Consider the following 22,264-nt stretch of genomic DNA (forward strand, 5'->3'; position numbering starts at 1 on the left):
CTGCATGCATCCAATGAAGTGAGCTGTAGCTCATGAAAGCTTATGCTCAAGTAAATTGGTTAGTCTCTAAGGTGCCACAAGTCCTCCTTTTCTTTTTGCTGATACAGACTAACATGGCTGCTACTATGAAACCTAAACTAAATGGTGGAGGTAGTAGTTGGGCCTGCTTGGTAAAGGTGTGTTTATGATATGAGTGCATGTGTGGATTACTCTGAGGTGTGTGACAGAGAGCTGTGATGGTGATAGGAGATCTATGTTTTGCACCATCTCATGTGTATGAGCAAAGGAAAGAGTTACTTGTGTACCTTCAGGATCCAGTATGCATCCTTTCAGTGCAGAAGTGTGTACATTATATAATTAGCAGGGGACGGGGTTTTATTACAAAGGGTATTGTCAGTAGCAAGCTGGGATATGAGAGCAGTCTCACCTAGGCATTTATTCTCTGCATACCCTCCCAGCAAAGTGAGTGTGGTCAGTGTCAGGTATAGCTGTATTGAATGGTGGAGGCAGTAGTTAGTTCTGCTTGGTTGAGTTGTGTTTGTGAGATATGTGGGTTACTTTGAGGTGTGTGACAGACCTGTGATTGTGACATGAGGAGAAAGGTAAGAGGTGCATGTATACCTCCAGGATGCATCATTTCTAAGCAGAACGGTGCAGATTATGTCAATAGCAGAGCCTAGGGCTCTTATTACCAAGGCTATTGCCAGCAGTGAGGTAGAATATGAGAGAATGCTAATGCTTTAATCATGGTAAAGTGGAAGTGTAGGTTGAGATGGTATCCTGTGAGTAAGTGGAGTTGTCAAAGGCTGTGAAGGGTTTCTTAAATTGCACATGTATTATATTCTTTTGGGGGAGTTGACAAAGTGTGTGTGTGCGTGCCAGGATCTAGAACTTCCTGAATCTTACAGTGCCACAGGCCAGTGGTACTATGTGCTATTGAGACATTGCTTGAAGAGAGCAGAGGGAAGGTGATGGGAGCAACCTTTAATTTTTCCCCCCCTTTTTGTCTTTTAATAGGTTTAGATGGAATCCTGTGGGTGAGAGTAAATGGGCTGTAAAAGGAGGTGAAGAGTTTGTACATTTCACTAACTGTGGGGTTGGCAGAGTAAAGGTCTGAGTGTTAACAGGGTGTACTGGGGCACTGCTGAAAGAAGGAGGAATTAAGGTTGAAATGGGCAACCTTAACTGTGCATTTCCAGATTTTCAGATGTCTGAGTTTTGCTCAACTTAGCATACTGCAAGGGGATAACATACCACCAACCAACTTTAATTCTGCATAAACATAGTTTTTTGCCATTGAACTTCCTAGTTATTTCTTAAAACAGGAAGAGAGATGTTATTGGCAAGAGTTAGTAGCCATTCAGGCAGTTCTATATATTGTGTCCTGCAGTTCGCATATTGAGACAAATCAGCTTGTAGTCAGCAATCCCCATGTCCGGATGTACTTCTTGCTCTCCTGGAAACTTCTGCAACCTCATAATCCAGGAATTCCCAGACTTCACACATATGGCCACACATATATTTCCTTTCCCACAAAAGTCAAGGTACCTGCCCTGTCAGTTTCAAACCTTCACACTAATTGGAAACACCATGTTAATCTTGCCCAAAATCAGGAAATAGCCACTTGCCTACCCCATTCCCCAGGATCTAGTAAAATACAAATTTTCTCCAACAACCAGTCCAAAGCTTGCCTACCATCCATGCTCATTGCCCAACCCCCTAACCAGCTGGAACCCCTCTCGCTGTCCCTGCCACCCTTCCTGCCTCCCCCCGTGCAAAGTCCTACAGCTCCTCCCCACTCGAGACAACAAACATTTTGATTAGACCAGCTGCTGACTATTCTGCTGTGTTCACAGTAAATCTCCCTATAAAATAAAAACATGTTGTAATATAACAGGCACAACTTGTAACAAGCAGCATGGGTTATTAAATCTTTATTGCACAGGTGTACAAAGTTCAGACTAGAAACACCAGTGGCAGGGTGTTCATTGGGGCACCAGCATGGGTATGTTCCCTTGAAATACCCAGGCAAGCGTAAAGTACTCCTGTATGTGGTCCATGATTACTATGATCCTTCCAGATTGCACATCTAAGCAAGCAAAGTCAATGTGTTCTTAAATACCAATACCACAATGTGGGTCCTCCCAAGACTTAGTGCTTGCCATGTGCTACCTTGAGTAAACACTGATTGAGATCATTTTGACCCACATCGCCTCAATAATTTAATCTCTAAATCTGTGCAAACAAAACCCACAAGAAACTTTTTGAAAAACAGCTATTTTTTTCAGGCCTTAAATCACTGGAACTCCTGGATCGAATGATACCAAATGTGGGTCACTAACCCTACTCTGCTATCTCACAAACCATAGCAAATTTCGAGAGAATCTGCAAGCATGTGGATTTTAGAGCACTTAGAAGTGTTGTGCTTTTAACAGGAAGGATAGAGGGACAATGGAGGGAAAGGGCTCCTCTACACATCCATCTGCAGCACCAGAGGCTCTGAAAAGTGGCAAATTGCCCATTCATCACCATGGGGAGTTCTCAGTTGAACCAGCTCTTCTAGTGAGCAATCTGCCTCATTAGATCCAGGGCTGTCCTTTGGCAGAATAGAGCTCTATAACATGAAAAGGAGGTCTGGCTAAGAGACACATCTTGCTAAAATTGTGACTTGAACATTAAGTAGGCAGAGAGAGGACAAAAACAGATAAGCTGTGGATCACATGAAGGGCTCTTTATGCTAGGCCTGATTCTGTTACCCTTATTCATGTTGCATAGTAAAATTACTTCGTGACTAGACCCACTGAAGTCAATGGGACCAGTCATGCAATAAACTGCTACCCAACATGAGCAAGGATATAAGAATCTAGCCCCATGTAAGGTTTCAGGCAGCTGAATCTTTCCATATTATTTGGCAAGTGCATTTTGTACCTAATCTTGCATTTTTATTATTTACTTGCTATTTCTGTAATTTAGCAATTATATATGCATTAATTAAACCATCAGACTGGGATCCTTGGACAGTAGCTGATAGAAGACTCAAAGAGTAACTGAATTCTGATCTTAGCAGAGGCCAAGATAGAACTTGTGCATTACAACTTGAGAACCACATCAACATCAAGGAAGACTGTTATTCTCCATCCCAAGAAAGTACCTCGGTGCCACCACAGCTATACAAAAACCCCACACCACCTGGAGGAGTCAAAGCATGGTTACACAAGCCCACTGGTCTGTATTTTTCATCTAAGCATTCATATAATATTAAAACATACACAGTTCATTGTAAGAATATAGCAGAAAGGCTAAGAATTAAGGATGAGTTAATGACAGCAGAGACAAAAGATTGAAAGATCTCAGGGAGAATGGCTTAGAATTACAGAAATACTAAGAAAAACAAATACAAAACCAGAACTGGGGTGTGCAATTTCCAGTGAGCCAATAATTTGCACTGGAGTGTTTTTAAATCAGTGATAAAACTAGAAATGAAAGAAACGTAGTTCACCTCTTTCATCATTCCAGGCAAGATTTCCCCCCACTGTACATTTTCTTTTGTTTTCTCTGTCCTGGGTTTAAATGAATCTAATGGTGCTGGACTAGAGGAAATTTTAGTGGTGTTAGTAGAGCTTAGTGGTGTTGGGATAGAGGAAACTTTAAGGAAACTTTACTGTTATTCAGCTTAAATTTGCCTTTACTTAATTTCATTGAGCTAACTTGAATTCCCGTCATTACAGGGAAAAGACCTGTGGCAAGTGTGGCTGGGCTTAAGCCCCAGGGGGGGTTGGCATAACCCAGTTCGAAGGTGAACCAAATATGTCGAGAAAGAGGGGGTGGTAACCCGCCTGCTAAACACAGCTATATAACCAAATAAATAAAATAACTAAGAAAATGAAGAAAAATATGTAAGAATAAACGGTAGGAGAGAAGGTGGGAAGCTGCAGAATCAGCAGACACACAATCGCTCCATCTTGTACCGCAAGCAGTTGAGAAGGAACTGAGAGGCAGCAGGCCTGGGCTGCCCCATGTGCCCTCATTTGAAGGCAGGGGTGCTGCTCGACACAGGCATGGGCCCACGTACACTGCTTGGCATTCTCCGGTCAAGAACACACAGGCATGCATACATCCGGTGGAGCACCAATAGAGGCATATCATCAAAGAACATATGGATGCCTGATCCAGCTACGGATTAGTATTAATGACTCTCAGCGCAGAGTATGCAATCGTTTCATAGCATTTAAGGCCAGAAAGGGCCCTTAAATCATCTAGTCTGACCTCCAGTATATCACAGGCCATTGACTTTCACTTACATGCTCCTATGTGGAGCCCGATCACTTGGGTTAGACCAGTGGTCCTCAACCTGAGGCCCATGGGCTGCTTGCAGCCAATCAGCACACAGCAGCAGCCCATGTGACATCATCGGGGCCACAGAGGTAGTATTGGATGCGGCCCACATAACACAGTGACGCGGCCCACAATGGTAAATAGACTGTGAACCACTGGGCTAGACTAAAGCATTTCAGTCCTCCTGAGTCCAAACTGCTGGGCGCCATAGGTAGAGAACAGGAGAGACTGAGATGCCACCCATTCCCGAGGCCCCTGCAGTTGCAGGGAAAAGATTAGGTGGCATATACTGAGCTGATCCTAGCAAGTGATCCAGGCTCCATGCTGCTGTCTCTAAGTTCAGACAGCCACTGGAAGCAACCAGTCCTGAGGCAGGGGGAGGGAGACACCCCCGACATCAGCCCCCGCCCTCCTTCCTGGCTCTGCACAACAGAGAGAGTCTCTCTCTCTCTCTCTCACAAACACATACACCCACACATGTATCCCTGGCTGCCTCTGTGTTCCGGAGGCAGCAGCATTCCACGTTAATGATTTGCTCTTTGCTGCCAGAGTTGAGCAGCAGGCTGAGCTGTCAGAACTTCAGGGAGCTTTGAAAGGGGAGGGGAGCATGCCTGCAGGGCAGCCAGTTTAAAACAGTGAGCAGAACGGTCATGGCAGCATTGTGGGATATTGGGGGAAGCCAGTTCTGGCAATATAACGAACGGCAGCGTCTACACTGACATTTTATCGCTTTAATTTGCTGCAAAAAGCTTTCTGCCTCTCGTCAAGATGGTTTCATTTTGTTGCTGAAACTGAAGAGTTGTGTCACCAAAAGCGGCACTCCAATGTGTACACCTCCACTGTTTTGTCGCCAAAAGCTGCCTTTTGACCAATGCTGAGTACAAGTCAAGATCACTTCCCTACTTCTATTTGGTATTCCTCTTTTTATAGATCTAAGGATTTCATTAGCCCTTTTTGTCACAGCATTTAATTGAGAGCCCATGCTAGGGGAGTTATCTACAATGACCCCTAAATCCTCTCTTAGTCACTGCTTTCCAAGACAGTCTCCCCTCCTGTAAGTATAACCTGCATGCTTTGTTCCCAGCTGTATTGCCTTTCATTTGGCTACATTAAAATGCATTTTGTTGGGTTGTGAACATCTAACCACCAATTCAGATCACTCTGTGATAGTAACCTTTCCTCCTCGTTATTTACTCTCCCACCACTCTTTGTGTCAACAGCAAACTTTACCAGCAAGGATTTTCTATCAGTACACAGATTGTTGATAAATATACTAAATAGCATTGGAACAAGAAACAATCCATTGGGGACCCCGCTAGAAATGTCAGAAAAACAGCAGCTGACATTTGTATCTAACAGTTGTATGAAACACACACTGAACATCCAAATTCAGATAATCAGGCAAGTAGAAGAAAAAAAAGCAAGGGTCAAATTTTACATTCAAATACCATTGAATGGAAGAAGAATTGTGTGTCTCAGGGCTAGATCTGGCCTTATGTGCACAATGTAGAGAGAGGCCTACCTTGTAAAATCTAGAGCCCGATCTGGAGCTGACCTTCCTCACAATTTAAAAAGGGTTCACAGATGTAGGATTATAGTTAAGACCTTTCTCTATGATAAGATATTGGAAAGGTGTTGCATTTTGAATAAGCCGAATGGTAGCCTGTTCAGAAAGCTTTTTGTTGACAACACAGCCTCTGCAAAGCCCTGCCATAGAGACAGAATTTGGCAATTAGTATTGAAATACAGGTTCTACCATACTGAAACAAAACTCTTTTTTCATAGCAGGACTCCAGAGCCCTAGTGTAGCACACAGTGGCTTTAAGGATGCAAAACAAAAGCCAGTGTTTCAGTGACTAGATAATAAGGGGAGTTTCTGTGTATCCATTGTTTAAAAAAACGCTTCTTGCAAACAACACACTCAGATACTGTGGTAATGAACCTAGTATAAAAACCTGGACTAGAGGGAAAATCCTTGTGTGACGCAAGATTAGAAAGAGTTAAACGTCCTGCAAAATAAATAACCCTCAAAAGACATGTGGGGAGATACCGTTTGTGTTTTTGTGTATTTACATATGTATGAGTAGGGTGGACAAAGTAATCAACAGTCCCTGTCTGTGCTGTATTCTGATAGTTCAGAGATCAAAAGAACATCCTAGCATTTAAATGAATTGTAAACACGGGATATCTCCCCTTTGTTCCCAGAGGAAATCCCAACTTGTCAAAGAAGACATGAAATTGTATAAAAGATCCTTGGGTCCTGATTCTGTCATCTCAGATCTGCTTAGGCTTCATCAGGGGAAGTTTGAGTCGCAAGGCTGAGGTCCCAGTTATGCTGGTACGTCCTGACTATGATATTTGGACATTGGACTATAACTTATGAACTATTTCAAAAAGAAATCTTTGCAACTACAAGGCTCACCCTCTCTGCTATGAATCTGCACCTAAATGAATTGAACTCATGTCTGTAGGTATATTGATCTTTTAACCATACTCTCTCTCTCTTTCTTTTGTTTTTTAATAAATTTTAGTTTAGTTAATGAGAGTTGGCTGTAGTATGTATTTGAATAAATCTGGAATATTCAATAACCTGGGAGGTAATGTGTCCGATCCTCTGGGATTGGTAGAACCTTTTCTTTTATATGATGAAATAAGGTTTACAGAAAATGTCATCATATTTGATGTGGGTACCTGGATGGAGGCCTGAGGCTGGATCACTTGTGTTGTTTGGACTTCTGAGTAACCAGTAAGGTAATAAAGAAGCTGTTTTATGCTGGCTTGGTAAATCTAAGTATTGGAATATCCACCAGCTTTATGGGATTGTCTTCCCCATTCTTTGCAGTTCACCCTAATTGAGTGACCTCAGCTGGGCCCACTGGGCCCCAGAGCAGGAACTGAGAAATCTGTTAATTGCGAGTGATAAGGAAGCAGACCCAGTGAAAATGCTTGCAGTGAAAAACCAGCAGCTAGAACTTGAACAAAAGCAAAAAATAGCTGATATGGAAGGAGAAGCTGCGGAAAGAGAATTCCTGTGTTTTCAACATGAACAAAGAAAGGCATATATTCCATTGCAGAAGCTAGAAGCTAACGCAAAAGTGCAAAAACTTAAGCTCCAACTCGAGAATAAAGGAACAACATGAACTGTATCATCCTGAAAAGCCAGCTCCTCTCAACAGCAAGGATGGGGATAGACTCTAGCCAGTTTGTAACAATGTTGGTATGTTTTTGACTCTAAACAGTTGTCTGTGTGTAACCAAATATACCCCAACACTGCCACCTTTTATGTAAATTCTTTTACTGTGAACTCAGGTGAAGGTAACCCCACAACTTGTGCAGAGAATGTAAAAATCAATGATAAAAGCTGTTTAGGGCAAATTACAGCTTCTAACATCACTCTTGTTAAAGCAGATCTTGTCAAAGAGGAAGATTATTTACCAGATAAGAATGTGAATATTGTAATCCTCTATGAGTTTACTGTAAGTGTGCCTTTACCCAAAATCCATCTTGAATGGAATGGTGCTAAACATGAAGTTATAGCGGGTGTAAGGAAGTTATTGCCTAAGGATTTTTTGATTGGGGATGATATTAAAACTTTGTTCAATCAAATTGATGACATAAACCAGTCACAGGAAAGAAATAATCCTGAACCTGTGTTTACGAGGGGCAAGGATTTGCCTATGGAGGGTTTCTCCAAATGTTTGTATGAGAAAGATAGCAGTGTATCTGTGCAAAGAAGCAGTGCATATGTGGAAGAAATTTCTGAGTGTCTATCTGGTATCTCAGAAGTGAATCTGGCATTAGATAAGGCTCAGGAAGATGTTTCTCTAGAGCAAATTGAAGTTGGTGATCAGGTTAAAGCCCTAATTGAGGAAGAAAAGGGTAAAAAAAAATTTAGTGATGAATTATTGGCTAGTGAAGTTTGTAAAAGTAAGCCTGACCCAGGTAAAAGTGATGAGTTTAAAGTAGCTCAGTGTCACGAGACACTATTTGTGGATGTGGAAAATAGCAATTTATCTGTTGGGAGTGGCAACTTGCCTGGTAAGGAAGCTGTCTCACTGTCCAGGTATGTGTCTGAAATCAGCCATGGGTGCTGAGACAAAAAAAAAGATGTCTCCAGTTGTTTGTCTGTTTTGAATAGCAACATGCCTGCTGAGAAAAAGTTTGACTCTAGTTCTCTGTCTGTAAAGCAGTCAGAAGAAGCCCGTCAGCCTTTGATGGTTGAAAATGTATCAGTTGACTCAGAATTGATTCTGGATACAACTAAAGCCCAGGAAGGAAGTGGTCCTAAATTTGTGTCTGCTAGGGGTAATGACATTGTAACCAGGTTGCATCCAGTTGATGTCATAAATAGCTCCCAGAGACCAAGCGATTCTGGTGCTTCTATGTTGCCTGTTGCTAGTGTGTTGCTGGGTAAAGATATGACAACCTTGTCTGATCAGGGTAATATCATAGCCAGGGTACAAGGAAAGCATGACGGTGATTTGACTATGTTACCCACTAACAGTGTGGAAACTTGTAACAAGGAAGAGAATGCTTCTAATCTTTTGGCTATGAAGTCTAGCGGGTTACCTGAAAGGGGGTTGTGTAAAAATCCTCCTGATGGGCCAGAGGTGATTCTGGATGTAAGTGAAACTCAGAAGGAGTGTGGTGATTTGTCTATGGTGCCAAAGTCGGTTCTGGACATAAATAAAGCTCAGAAAGAATCTGTTGCAGTGCATGATATTGTAGAAGGAAAGGAATTTCTTAGTGAAGTCTTTGAAGTCTGTGAAAAGGAATTGTTTCCATTGACTCTTAATGGGCCATTGTTGATAGTAAACAGTCTCTCTTCTGAGGAAAGTGTGTTTGTGCCTAATGGTCGAAGTCTTTCAAATGAAAATGAATCCACTGAATTTGCTTTGAAATAATCCAGTGTGAATAGCTGTGAGAAGATTTCAGATGGAATAAAAATTGTTAGGGAGTTTAAACAGCCCTATAAGCTTAACCCGCTTGTTGGGGAAACAATGTTGTTGGGACATGAATGTCTCAATGTTGATTCTTTAAGTAAGCAGTCTGAGGAAAGATCAGGTTACTGGTTTTTCAGAGTAGAACAGCCTTATAACTGAACCCACAAGGATGCAGGGGAGAGCAGGCAAACTCTCATCTCTAGATATTTTGGATATGACTTGTAGTCTCTTAGTGGACTTGGCATCTGATTCCATGTGGAAGCAGAGGTTGGTAATGGAAGGACAAAAGAACCTTGAGTCACTCTAACATGCTAGTGAAAATGGTTGGTATCTCTTTAAGACAGAGTCCAGCCTTGGAATTGGTAAAGCTTGAGGATCTGAAAACAAGTAAACAAACTAGTGTCTGTGTTGATGCAAATTACCTGACTGACTGCGGGGGAGAAAGACTTGCCCGTAGCCATTAGCAAAGAGGACACACCCAGCCAGTCAATGGATTCTGTTACACAAAAGAGTTCAGATTTTGACCCTCCTGGACAGGGAGGAAGGGAAGGACTAAACCTTGCAAATAAAAACCACAGGTTAACCCTAAAATACCAAACCCCCAAGGAAGTGGTTAAACTGAAAGCCTATGTTAAGGAAGACCCTGTGGTCAAGCAAAAGCTACAAAGGTTCAAAAGGGATATTGAACAAGCTGACCTAAAGAATGATTTATCTAAGCAAAAGGCTTGGCATGACAAAAATTATTGTAAATGTACATTTGTGATAAGACTGATGTTATTGCTAATGGTTGTAACTAACTTGCTCATACCAAAACCTGTAAAAAATGTACAGTGTTCATGGTCTTTTGGAAAAGCCCTTGAACATGTTAAGAATGGTACATAATAGAAACCCTTATGATTATGCTGTTTGATTCAACAAGAACACACTTTGTTTTAAAAAGCCTAATAATGTTAAGGTTTCACAGCTAATGCATCGACACATTTCTAAAACTTTCCACAGCAGAAAAACCACTACAAGTTTGAACTGCTGCACACAAAGGGGAAACTGAGGTACAGCACCTCACAGCCTTCATGGCTGAATGCTAGAGTAAATGCTCACTGAAGCACATTAATGGCTATGTTAAGTTAACACATAGACCAAACCCTGGAATCACTAAAGTGTTTCACAAAGTATGGACTAAGTTTTTAACTTGGGCCAAAGCTTGCATCAATAATTTGGCCTTACAAAGAATTCAGTGTAAACACAGCTCATATCAATGTTGGAAAGTCCTTAAGGTGTACCCAGGAGCTCTAATTTCAACCTTCCATACCAGTCTCAAGTTGGGGGGTGTGATGCATAGCTAGAAAGGTTTAAACATCCTGTAAAATAAATAACCCTCATGTGGGGAGATAATGTTTGTATTTCTGTGTATTTACATATGTATGAGTAATGTGGACAATGTAATCAACAGTCCCTGTCTGTGCTGTATTCTGATAGTTCAGAGATCAAAAGAAATATCCTAGCATTTAAATGAATTGAAAACATGGGATATCTCGGTATTCATTTCTTTGAAATGTACTGTGAATGGTGAAAAGAAAAGGAGTACTTGTGGCACCTTAGAGACTAACCAATTTATTTGAGCATGAGCTTTCGTGAGCTACAGCTCACTTCATCGGATGCATACCATGGAAACTGCAGCAGACTTTATATATACACAGAGAATATGAAACAATACCTCCTCCCGGGGGTTTCATATTGTTTCATATTGTTTCATATTCTCTGTGTATATATAAAGTCTGCTGCAGTTTCCACGGTATGCATCCGATGAAGTGAGCTGTAGCTCACGAAAGCTCATGCTCAAATAAATTGGTTAGTCTCTAAGGTGCCACAAGTACTCCTTTTCTTTTTGCGAATACAGACTAACACGGCTGTTACTCTGAAACCTGTGAATGGTGGAGGAACAAGCAAATTGCCTTATGTTAATTCTACAGTTAAGTACCTGTGATGGAGCTCCTTCTAAGTCATCCTAATTACCTTTTGTTCCCAGAGGAACTCCCACCTTGTCAAAGAGGACATGAAATTGTATAAAAGATCCTTGGGTCCTGATTCTGCTACCTCAGATCTGCTTAGGCTTCATCAGGGGAAGTTTGAGTTGCAAGACTGAGGACCCAGTTATGCTGGTATGCCCTGAATATGATATTTGGACATTGGATTATAACTTATGAACTATTTCAAAAATAAATCTTTGCAACTACAAGGCTCACCCTCTCTGCTATGAATCTGCACCTAAATGAATTGAACTCATGTCTGTAGGTATATTGATCTTTTAACCTTACTCTCTCTCTTTTGTTTTTTAATAAAGTTTAGTTTAGTTAATAAGAATTGGCTGTATTTGGGTAAGATCTGGAATATTCAAGAACCTGGGAGGTAATGTGTCAGATCCTTTGGGATTGGTGGAACCTTTCCTTTTATATGATGAAATAAGATTTACATAAATTTTCATCATATTTGACATCGGTACCTGGATGGAGGCCTGAGGCTGGATCACTTTAAGGGAACTGTGTTGTTGGGACTTCTGAGTAACCAGTAAGGTAATAAAGAAGCTGTTTTATGCTGGCTTAGTAAATCTAAGTACTGGAATATCCACCAGCTTTATGGGGATTGTCTGCCCCATTCTTTGCAGTGCACCCTAATTGAGTGACCACAGCTGGCCCCCACTGGGACCCCTATCACCCCTTGTGTGGCTATTCCTTTAAAGTGCAGGCTTGAGAGAGCTTTTCATTCTGTTTGAATGTGTACTCATGATTTTAGTAGAATCAGCACTGAATATGGCATCCCTAGCTCATTCATTTTATCATTTATCAAGAAAATCTAATAAATTGTATTTCAAAAAAGAAAAGCATATGTACACAGAGTCACACACCAGGTTATTCAGCTAGTACACGTGCAGCCATAAAGACTAATTCTGGAACAGGAATCAAGGTTTCTGTGCAGGGCAGGTTCAAGCAAATCTGTGTCCCACTGTGAAGTCATTGATTGGGCTTCCTGCTGCAAGTCCCAAGATTAAGTGTTACACTCCCCTCTCGCCACACGTCTCCTGAAACTGCTCTGCCATGCCAGCTGAGGTGGAGGGGAAGTCACTTTAATCCGGTGGGGGGTGGCAGTAGGGAAGTGCCCAGAGCTGGAGTGTGTGGCTGTGGATGGAGTTAGTGAAATAATGAATGAAGGTTTCCTGTTCAACAGGAAGAGGGGAGAACTTGCAATAAACTCAATGCAGGCGTTAAAGTGAAGAGAGACCATGTTCCCCTAAGGAGGTCAAGTCATTAGAACTACTCCAAAGCTGCGAGTCAGCATGGAGCAGCTTGTACTCCACACTACGTGACCCCGAAGCGTGAGCAGCAAGCACTACACTAGCATTTCAATCGGTCTCAGGGGAGCAGATGACCTGGGGCTCCATGCAGCTGCAGCTTTGGCAGCGTTATCTGAACTGTGATTTTCATGATTTTTGACATCTGTGGATTTGTGCGCAGGGGTAGGTAACTATTACAAAAACTACTGCAAGTCATTCCCTCCTGAGCATTTCCCAGTCAGCCTGCCCTCTCTACATCCATTTTCTAGGCCCTGTCTACACTCCCATTGACTTGAATGAGACTTAGATCTAGAGTGACCAGATAGCAACTGTAAAAAAACGGGACGGGGTGGAGGATAATTGGTGCCTATATAAGAAAAAGTCCCCCAAAACGGGACTGTCCCTATAAAAACGGGACATCTGGTCACCCAACTTAGAGCAAGTCCTTACGTCATTGTAAATGAGTGGAGAATCAAGCGCAAGGCCGTCTTTGTTACTAAATATAGCTACTTCAGACATATGTAGTGCCTTTAATCTAAGGTTCTCTAAGCATTTTGCAAAGGTGGATATTATCCCCATTTTACTGATGGGAAGGTGAAGTGCTGCCAGGCGAATATCACACACCATCTATTCCTGCAGTCCTCCCTCAGGCAAAACTCTGACTTCAATGTTGCCTTAAGCAGGAGTTCTGTCTGAGTAAGGAATACCAGCGGTTCCTGCCAGTAAATCAGTAGCAGAGTCGAGACTAGAACTCATATACCTTTCCGCTGCCTCCCCTACTGTAACCATTACACCATGCTGACTTCTCAGGTCTACAGTGTGTTACGTTCAAAGGGGAAATGCCAGTTTCAGGCAGCAGTCATACTCATTGTATTTAGTCTGCTAATTACCTACAACCTCCCTCTGTACAATCTTAGCAGTGTTTTGCGTTGATATGAACACGTTACTGTCACATTTTGCATCTGTTGTTTAGAAGGGTTTCCCTTTGCAAATATTAAAAATGTTTCTTTAAAATAAAAGAGGCCATTTCCCTAACAATACAGAATTATTTAAGGTAGATTATTTTCAATTCCAAATAGACAGCACTTAACTAACCAATTAAATACTAACACAATGTGATTAACTGGCCATCTCCCTCCTCCTCTCGTTGAATGCATATGGGACTAGGAAAGTAGTTGGACTCGGCAATTTTCCAGCACTTGTACTGTAATAATTAATTAAAACAGTTTTCAGGGGCTGCACTAAAGAAAGCATTTGCAGGAGTTCAGCCATACAAATCGCAGTGAGTGAGGGAAGGGGGGCGCTGCTTTCTCCCTCCATCCACAATAACTGCAAAAGCTACAAGCAGAGGTCCTGCTAATTTGTGAGACCTTGGCACCCTCTTCACTTCCATGTGCCATTGTGATTTCTGATGCCATCATTTGAGGGGGTGATATTACCCTGGATTGGGGTGAGCAGGGTGTAGTAGGTGTAACCAGTTGATCTCTGAAAGGTCATGGAGAGGGGAGGGAGCCAGATGGTCACTCACCGAACCCCATGCCCGGTAGAGGGATGAAAGGGGGGTAAAAAGTCACATGCACCCAGAAGATGGCTGAAAGTAGAGGCTTGAGTGCTGAGGCCCATGGTGGATATGGAAAGGGGAGATCCGAGTGGAAGCTGTGCTAATTTGCTTCCCTGGCCCGCTTTGCAGTTTCAGAAATTTTCACTCCCCACCTCACAAGACTCAGAGGAGTGGGAAGACTCATCATTCCCCTTCTGCCTGGGGAGGGGGACAGCAGGACAAAACATTTTCTCTTTTCTCCCTCCTACCCCTTGAAAAAGAGAGTCTTTAATTCTGTCTCTGAGGCCAGGAGGAGAACTAAAGGGAAAGATTATCTTTCCTTCCCCTGCCCAAGAAACCATGGGATCGGGAGTGCCCTGAAGTGGTTGCAACATGGCCTGTTTAGGTTAGATCTATGAGAACTAACCAAGAGATGGGCAGCTGAATATTCAATAGCACAAATATCAGACACAGATTTTTTTGGATGGGTGGATATGCCTGATATTTATGTTGCTATTTGGTAAAACTAACATGCGCTGTCCAATATACAGCATATGGGAGTAAGTGGTAGCTACAGCCTTCTGATTCCTCCCCCAGCTTTCACACAGGATGATCACAATGATACAAGTCACATGGCGTAAGTCTTAATAAACTGGATATGGAGTAACAAGGATTATATTGTGTTCTGATTTAGAGCTGAGCCATTTCCCAAAACTTACAGGCCAACTTCACCAGCAGTATCAGCTGATGAAATTCCACTGAAGTCCAAAGAATTGCATTCATGTAGTGAATTGGATCCAAAGACAGGAGTTGGAACCATACCAGTAAAGTTTGACGTAGTTAAACCAAAATTAGTGTATTCTAAGGTAACAGAATTCTAAGTATCTCAATATGGAACACTCAGTGATTCCTATTTTCAACTGTTTTCCAGCAATTCAAATTCATAATCAAAGTGGTGCATTCCTTCTGTGGACATTTGCTTGTTTAAGAGTGGTAGCCATGTTAGTCTGTATCAGCAAAAAGAACAGAAGTACTTGTGGCACCTTAGAGACTAACAAATTTATTTGGGCATAAGCTTTCGTGGGCTAAAGCCCACTTCATCGGATGCATGCAGTGGAAGATACAGTAGGAAGATATATATACACAGAGAACATGAAAAAAAGGGTGTCGCCATACCAACTGTAACGAGACCAATTAATTAAGGTGGGCTATTTCCACTGAATGCATCCAATGAAGTAAGCTGTAGCTCACGAAAGCTTATGCTCAAATAAATTTGTTAGTCTCTAAGGTGCCACAAGTACTCCTTTTCTTCTTGTCCTAAGGTTGCTCCTGAAGGAAAGTTCTCTCCTGTATATCTGGGACTGATTGCATAGGAGTGGAGAAGACTGTTTGCTCCTTCTAGTATGGATGCATCTGGGGAACCCTAAGGTCCAGTAAAAGGGGTCACGATCCGTCTTGGTAAGTGCTCTTAGAAGAAGCTCTATATCAAGAAGTTGCTAATGAGAGGCTACAGTTATTTACATATTAGTGTTTCTCTTTTTGTTCCATTTGATTGCTGTATTTATGCTAAATGTTTAACACCTCATCGTTTTTAAACGTCCGCTCCTCTGTATTTTTGACATGATACCAATTAAAGCACCTTTTTTAAACAAACGACGAAGTTCAGACTTTCCATCCCCATTCCCCTTTGCCTTCCAAAGAGCTGCTGTCACCAAAGGTGGATTATAGTTATAGAGGGGCCTGAACCAAAACCCTACATATGAACATCCCCAAATCTTGGGGAAATGTGGATCTATATTCCAACTTCCCCATGGCCTCTACCTCTTCATAGTTTTAGTGTGGACCATTGTAGCCAGACCCCTAGCAATCTTTGGGCTCTAAATTGGAACTTTTTGGCTCAGGCTCATCTCTAGCTATAATGCAAAATACAGGAATGATAAACTGCAGCATGTTAAAATTCTAAACAGCTGTGCTGACTAATAAAGTATGAATGAAGCCAATAAAATATTGTACCAGACAGATCAACCACTACAGATAGTAAGAGCATCCTCTACCAAAAGCTGCAGAATGATCTACCACTACAGCAACAGTAAACAAATTAGAATCAGCAGCCATCAATGAAACATTCTAATGATAGTCTATTTTACGGGTTTCTGTAAACACTCATTGTAGAATCTTACAGAAGATGGATGACCCTATGCTGCAGGCCCTGGATGAAGAATCAGAAGATCTAGGCTCTATTCTCAATTTCTTGTGAGATTTTTGACTAATCGCTTAATCTCTCTGTGCTCCAGTTATCCATGGGTAAAATGGGGATAATACTTCAGTACCTCACGAGAGTGTTGTGAAGATGAATTCATTACTGTTGTGTCCTCAGATATCACAGTGATGAGCACTGTAGAAAAGCCTATGAATTAATAAGTGCAGGTTTCATCTAGGCTTTTATGCTGCACTCATCCCTGTGCTATCTGTCAACCAGAGTTAGCATCACTGAGACTCTTTCTCTTGTAATATGACTTACAAGTGAGACCTAATAAATATGTAAAAAAAAAAAAAATGTTTTCTCATCCCAGCAATTATTCAACCTGAAACTCAGGTAAAAAACATCAAGAGATTTTTTTTTTCAATCCAGCCTTTTAAATATAAATTAATTTAAAAGTAAAAACAAAAAGTCATTTTGAACCAGAGAACTGGATTCTTTTCCTTTAGAAAGTATCCAAACAAAATGTTTCAAATCCCTTTTTCCCCAAAAAATTTTCTAGTAAAAAAAAAAAAAAAGAAAAAAAAAAGTGTGTCAAAACCCACTGAAACTTTTCATAATAAATGGTTTAGACAAATCTGTATTAAAAAACCGTTTTGTTGAAAAGTTCCCTGATCAGCTTTAGGGATCATTTTAACAGTCATATCTTTTGACTTGTACACACACATTTTCAGGAGCAAAAATGTGCATGCAGTCATGTGCCAAATTCTTAGTTACCGAGAATGCTTATGTAAAGTTCGTAACTGCTTGCCAGATTGCATGCACAGGGTTGCTGTAATTGCACAAAACTTAGATCTTTGTACATAATTTTGTAGCTAGTTATCCCAGCTAACTGGTCACTTAAACACACATTGCAGCACATTGATACATGCACATGTCTGCATTTCTGAAGAATTACCCCTCATAGTCACTGTGAAAAGGATGATTATGATTATTTGGTCAGCACCAAGTCAGTCACTGTTCAAGACACTGACCCTAAAGCATGGACTTTACAATCTAATAAACAGGCAGCAAAAAAAAAAAATGCACTGCAAGATCCAGCTCTATTTTAGAACACTTTGGGTTGATTTTGAATTCTCTTTAATGCCATAGATGGGGGACAGCACAATCACTGAGGTGAGATAGCATTAGGCCCAAGCAAAACGTCCAAAAAGTGACAGTTGGAATGACTTATCAGCGATGCCAGCTACTGTACCCCCACGATGGGCCTGCCAAGTCAAACTGTCTGCAGTGAACTGCAACGGAAAACAGTGGTTTGCTTCAAGGAATTCCTGTCTTTGCTTTCATGTTTATTTTTAAAATTACTAACTCTGGCACCCATCCCACCCTAATTAAGTATTTGTCACTCCAGAAAACTGACTCCCTCTCTCTGACTGAGACAATGGCCACACTGCACGGATGCTTGTTTCTGAACTCTCCCTAACCAGCTAGATTTGATTCTTCCTAAATAAGCAGCTTTCATTGGTGGAGGAGATTTTTGTTCTCTCTCTCAAAGGAATTAATATTCTGATACACTGATCACCCTTGACATTAAGGTTTCATTGATAAAGGATTGATAAATGATTAGTAGATGTTTAATAAATGGTTAATTGATTGTTATAGATTGTAATAGAGCCCAACACATTGTTTATAGCCATGGTTTATAATGATCTCTACACTTTCTACTGATGGGCTATAATCATGTATAATAAATATTACCTGCATGTTTAACATCCATTAACAGAAGCTTACTATGAAGCGTGGCTGATACCTTTATGGAAAGAAGCCCAGATACTGCAGTGATGGGCACCATAGAAATATGTATACAAATAAATACATAAATAGCTGGAAGTATGTAGCTTTTAAAGGGTCCCTCCTAAGGCTCCTCCAAGAGGGCTGAGAAGCTCAAGAGAGCTTGTTCTGGGCACCACTCATCCATGCTAAAGATAGCAAGAAGTGTGCTGAGGAGCCCAGAGGGAGACAATCAAGTGTTTTAAACAGAGAACCCACACCAATCATTTTGCAGCCTCATGGCTTCTTGAATTCAAAGCCTATTAGGCCATGTTAAGTATTTAGTTGTTCTGCTCGGAGTGGGCGAGGTTTTATTAATCTTTGAATAAACTTGTTGAGCTTCCTATCCTAGAGATTTATGGGACCACAGAACTACATGGGCTCCACCCTCTGTTCCGAACATTTTGTACCCCTAAAATCCATTGGAGCTTTTCTAGATAAATGGCAGCACACCCTAGCTCATAGCCATTGATTTCTGGGGTAACTCATCCATCTCTATGCACAAGAAATCACAATTTAACTTCTTATCAAACCTTCTGTTCTGCACAAGTAGCCTACAACGTTCAGATTTTTCTGCCACCTGACAAAACAGCTGGCTCAGGGAGATGTCAATTATGTAATTCCTTTGCCAGCCTGGCCTTCTATGCTCTGGGCGAGGTTCAGCATGAGGGAAGACAGGCAGTTTTGCAGCTGCTTCTCCCTTAGTCAGGGTTTCAGTTGGGGAAGAAAAACTTTGTTACAACTGAGCTCCTAGGAAGGCTGCTCAAAAATATGCTGAATTAGCACATCCACCACTTTCCCTAGACATGCCCTAGCCAATGCTTCCCAAATTTTTGCTCCTTCCCCGCAACCACAAGGGGATGTTGAAGCCATTTTTCATCACCATACTGGATCCCCAATGAGCCGGTACCTGATTTTCTGATGGCAGAACCCTGTATGGATCCTGAGTCACTGCCATGGGGGTGTGCACATGTGTACACGCATGCCCTGTATTTTCTGCTTTTCAATCTGCATGCTGAGATAAGACTAACCCTTCCATGATTTGAAACCTTTGGAGAAACACCCATTTATTTCAATGGGAATGGGATCAGTTCCCCTGATTCATCTGATGGTAAATAAATAATTCTTCATTGACGGGGGAAATGTCTTTGTCAGGGAAAACCAAATAGTCTTGACAGAACAATATATACAGCTGTGCTACTGTGCACTGAAGAAATCCTGTGCAATGCACTAGACCCTATGCTGTGAGCCTAAATCACGCCTTTATGTCCTGGGACAGCAAAGTGCAAGATGCCCTTCATCCTTCCAGTTGTCCAAGGGTGTCAAAAGTGAATGAACTGAGCAAGAGCTAGAACAAACTGATTCCAGGGGTAACACGGGGGCAGCATGGTCCTGTGGATAACAGTCAAGAGCCAAGCAACCTGGCTTCTATTCCTGGCTCTGCAATTGGCCTGCTGTATGAGTTGGGCAAGTCTCGTCATCTCTCTGTGCCTGTTTCATCTCCGGCCCATTGCCTGTCTTGTCAGAGATTTGTCAGCTCCCTGGAACAGGGACCGTCTCTCACTGTGTGTTCTTACAGCGCCTAGCACAACGGGAGAATAGCACAATGCAATCTCATTTGGGGCCTCTGGACACACCCTTAATACAAATCCATAACAATGTAGGGCCTAGGAATGCAGTACAGAGTTCATCTAATATCTGGGTTTAGTAACTGTCCATTAAAAAAAAAAAAATCACAAAGTTGGTGAGAAAAGTTTAATTGTGTCCAGATATTGGCAACTGTGACACTTTTGGTAGCAATAGGGAGAGATTAGTTACTTTCAAAGGAAATCTTTGAAAAAGATGGCAAGGACTCTCTTGCTTTGGGACATACAAGCTTCTTTTGCATAAAGGAGGATTTCATTTTTTAATTGTTAAAAAAGTTAAGATTGCACAGTGACACCCGTGTGCAGAATGAATGGCCTCCTGCTTCTGTAGAAGGCTGGCAGTGCCAACTCTGACCTCAACAGAGCTGTTTGAAGGGGTGGCTGATGGCTTAAGAGTGGGCATTGCAAATGCAATTCGGTCGTTAAGTCCCTGCAGAAAAATACCTTTTGTAAACACTAATACTGACTACCCCACCCCAGGCTTAAACAAATTGGAAATCAAGGTTAACCTCTAGCAGCATTTAAATAAAATTTCTCCTCTCTGTCTCGAACAACAAAAACCAAAAGACAGGAGAAAAGCGGGAAATACTGGTACTGACGGTAGTGTCTGATCAGAAAAGTCCGGGGTTTATTTTAAATTCTTCATGTTTCAAGCAACCTCAAAGCAAAATGAGATGCCTAAAATGTTTCTGAGGGCTTGTCTACCCCAGGAGAGTCCCAAGAATACTTAAAGCGAGTGTATGCCCTGAGTGACCATGAATAAAGCAGCCTCCCTCTTCTCATTCGCTAGCAGACACCTTGACATCTCCTGAGGTGCAGACAGAGTTATCACAGGGGCTTTGAATTATTCCCACCTCACTAAAAGCCATATTTACACTCTGCTCCAAACACCGAACGCCATTGGCTTTAAAAAGCCTTCTGATTTGCAAGGATTTTTTGGCATAGGATTTGGAAGATGAAGGCCAGTTAGTTCCACGGTGTCCATCTTAAATTATTCTAAAGCTGCTTAAGAGAGGCACTGTAAGCAGATGGAATATTAAAATACCAAGGAGTCTGCTAACACCTCTCATTACTTTTCATTCTTTTAGGGGCCTGTTTGTTAATCATTATCATCACCTACAATGGAAGCATCCAATGGACTGAAGAGCCAGTAATAGCAGAAGGAAAATCCCGCTCAGTAAATCATTGAATGTTTCCTAATTAGCAAACTGAAAAGTAGGTGTTTTTTTCTGAGCTGACGGTCAAAGGATCTGACCGTTAACTGACAAAACCAAATAGCCCCTTTGGGCTGCTTTGCTCACCAGGAGCAATTGCTAGATTTGAGAAACTAGCCGTGTAAATCTGAAACTTTCCGAAAGGCTTCTGAGACTCTCCACCCCCAACTGGGCCCGTTAGTAACCCCAGTAACCAGTTGCATTTCCACAGCAATGAGGTAAAGTTTCTTGCTTGTAGCCATTTCAAAACACCGTTTCCATGGGCACCAGCTTTCCCGGGCTCCTTATAGTGAGCGCTTTGTGTTGCTGCTGTGAGTGCCTGAAAGGCAAGACTAGCCGCTTTCCTAGAGCTGCTTCCAGCCCTTTGTGCACCTGCTTGTGTCGAGGCAGCCCTTCACCTTTATCACACAACCAGCCTTCCCCCACCCACACAGGCGCACGCACACCCACCCCAGCTGCCTACGTTTTGCCATCACAAAGTTAACCATTTCCCCTTTTTCCATTCCAAACTTACCTTTCCCAGCACTCCTGAGAAGTGCTACAGGGCTGGTCCTTGGAGCAGTTTAGCCATTAGACAAACAGTACAAAAAAGGAAAAGAAAAACACCAAACAAAAGTAAAGTCTTGCTCAACCACAAAACAATTCAGAGATCAGCTCCTGGCTGTCGCCACCACAACCAGCATCACCACATCCTCAGTCCCTTGCATGCTCAAAAGTAGAGAAGTTAGGAGGGGACTCTCCTGAGAGATGTAACTCCCTTTGATCTGTCACCTTCATAGCCACTGAATCCAAACAAGGCTTTGGAGGGTGTGTCCAGACATCATATTTCACAGGGGAGTGAAAACTCCTAGGGAACTCCACAATAAGTAGCCTTCCAGTCTCACATGTCCATAGTTAAAGGGAACCACTAAGGCTTATTCAGAGGCAGGTTGAAATTCTGATCTCTTATCCCCTCCTTACTCCCAGGGCTGATACATATGCATCAAAAGGTGGAGCCAGTCTTCATCCCCTTTTAATCCCCCGGGGATAAGAAATCAGAGAGTTGTTTTGAATTGGAAATGATGCAGAGAGCCATTTGAGGAAGACGATCCATGTTTATGTTTAAAAAATTTGCATTGGGGAGAAAGCATTTCCTCCTGTATCCCTCTGTCAAAGAAAAAAAAATCATACAGGTTTTGGTCCAACTGTTCCCAATTCATATAAACTACAGTTGGCTAAGGAACTGCAG

General features: G+C 41.9%; 1 protein-coding gene across 1 annotated transcript in view; it reads right to left on the reverse strand.

The window, feature by feature from the left end:
* SPATA13 (spermatogenesis associated 13) overlaps positions 1–21,864 on the reverse strand; it is a 328,609-nt gene extending 306,745 nt beyond the window's left edge. The window contains exon 1 of the mRNA XM_084650283.1: positions 21,551–21,864. The gene's annotated coding sequence lies outside the window, so the exon portion shown is untranslated. The remainder of the gene's footprint in view (positions 1–21,550) is intronic.
* Positions 21,865–22,264: the final 400 nt, after the last annotated feature.

The sequence above is a fragment of the Lepidochelys olivacea genome (assembly GCF_965140295.1).
Source record: "Lepidochelys olivacea isolate rLepOli2 genome assembly, chromosome: 1".
Lineage (NCBI taxonomy): Eukaryota > Metazoa > Chordata > Testudines > Cheloniidae > Lepidochelys > Lepidochelys olivacea.